The sequence below is a fragment of the Ixodes scapularis genome, unplaced genomic scaffold (genome assembly GCF_016920785.2).
Source record: "Ixodes scapularis isolate PalLabHiFi unplaced genomic scaffold, ASM1692078v2 PGA_scaffold9__187_contigs__length_104089568, whole genome shotgun sequence".
Classification (NCBI taxonomy): Eukaryota; Metazoa; Arthropoda; class Arachnida; order Ixodida; family Ixodidae; genus Ixodes; species Ixodes scapularis.
In genome coordinates this window covers 38,543,966-38,545,460 of record NW_024609884.1, presented here as the reverse complement: position 1 = coordinate 38,545,460, position 1,495 = coordinate 38,543,966, and the positions used below count along the sequence as shown (strand labels likewise).

The 1,495-nt window shown below is 41.5% G+C and overlaps 1 pseudogene; it reads left to right on the top strand.

Annotated features, from left to right (window-relative positions):
• On the top strand, positions 1-611 carry LOC115320638 (annotated as a pseudogene).
• The last annotated feature ends 884 nt before the right edge of the window (positions 612-1,495 follow it).

The following is a 1,495-nucleotide window of genomic DNA, read 5'->3' as shown; positions in this document are numbered from 1 at the left end:
ATGGCAGGGGGGGGGGGGCTAGTATAACTAGAGAGCACCTTGATTAATGCTGCCAGGGGAAGACAGTTCACAACAGATGACCTGAAAGAGGCCCTAGGAGTGCATGCATGTGATTTTGATCTGGCCCGACTCTCAGTGCAGGTTTTACTTTTGCCGCGGCTCTTTTATGCAACCTTGATTCCCTCACAATTGACGCCATATTGAGGGCACTACAGGCAAAATCTAACGAAATTCGTGACCTCCTGGACCAAGTCGTAAAACATACGAAACTTCTTCATTTTGTGCCAGCATCTGTCGCTTCAGGGGAGCGCTTCTTTAGTGCCTTACGTCAAATTAAAACGCATCTACGCCGCCGCACGAGTCAGGGGAGGCTAACACACCTCCTTATTTTGCACATTCAAAGAGGAAGATCTTCAAGCTTAACCTGGATGACATCATCAAGGGGTTTGTCTACAGGACTGCTGAGCAAACGGCAACCTTTGGTCTTCCTCGAGACGATCAACACACATGACTTTGGGGCCTATATATGGATCTGTTTCCTTCTTCACGCTTTTGTGCACATTTTCAAAATATGTATTAAGATGTCATTGTATATATGTAATTATCTTGGCTTACTCGCTCATTTCATAACGTGGATGTCTTTTTGGATGAACATTTAAAGAATAATAAACGTGATTCTACGCAAACTCAATTTTGCAATGCTGTGTATCCTTGTAGGAATTTTGAAATTGTCTGAAGCACTATACATGAACGTTTTCGCGATATTAGAGTTTTAGTGGATCATACATAAAAGCTTCGAGGGTCGGAAAGTGCATGCGCAAAACGCAATATTGCGTTCTACGCATGTGCATTTCCGACCCGCAATTGCATTACGTACGAGCTACTAAAACTCTTCACTGTTGTTATAAAGCAGGAAGGAAAAGTGATTGCACATGCTAAGTAAGGAACTCCATGCAAATAATATTTAATTTTTTAATAAACATTAAGTAAAAATAAAACAACAGAAATTCGGCTACAGCCCTTGTCTCCTATAATAAAATATACTAAAACAAAATGCTTAACTTCAGCCCCCCCCCCCCACTCAAAATCTGCTTCCGGAGTCCCTGGATGACGTCATTGGTCTGAACCAATACAGGATCGAAACGACAAGAGCATGCAAACAACCATGTGCAATCTTCCCAATTGTTGGAATTAACATCCAGTAATGAAGATGTGAACACTTTACCAATTTACGGAAGTTCTAAGCGAAAACTTGAGAGTCACGTGCTTGAAAGGGTCAGAAGGGGTCACGTGCACCTATTCAGCCAGTCCTGTCTCTAGAATTCTGTTGTCATTATTTAACACTCTAGACAAATGTCGTCACTAAATGCTCACGTTCGACATTGATAGGCATGCCCTTTGAAGCAGAATTTGGCTTTTTTGTCCCTTTGCAGTGCTCCCTTAAGATATAAATGTTTAATCTTTGATAGTACAACAGCTGCTTAATTTTTCAAGT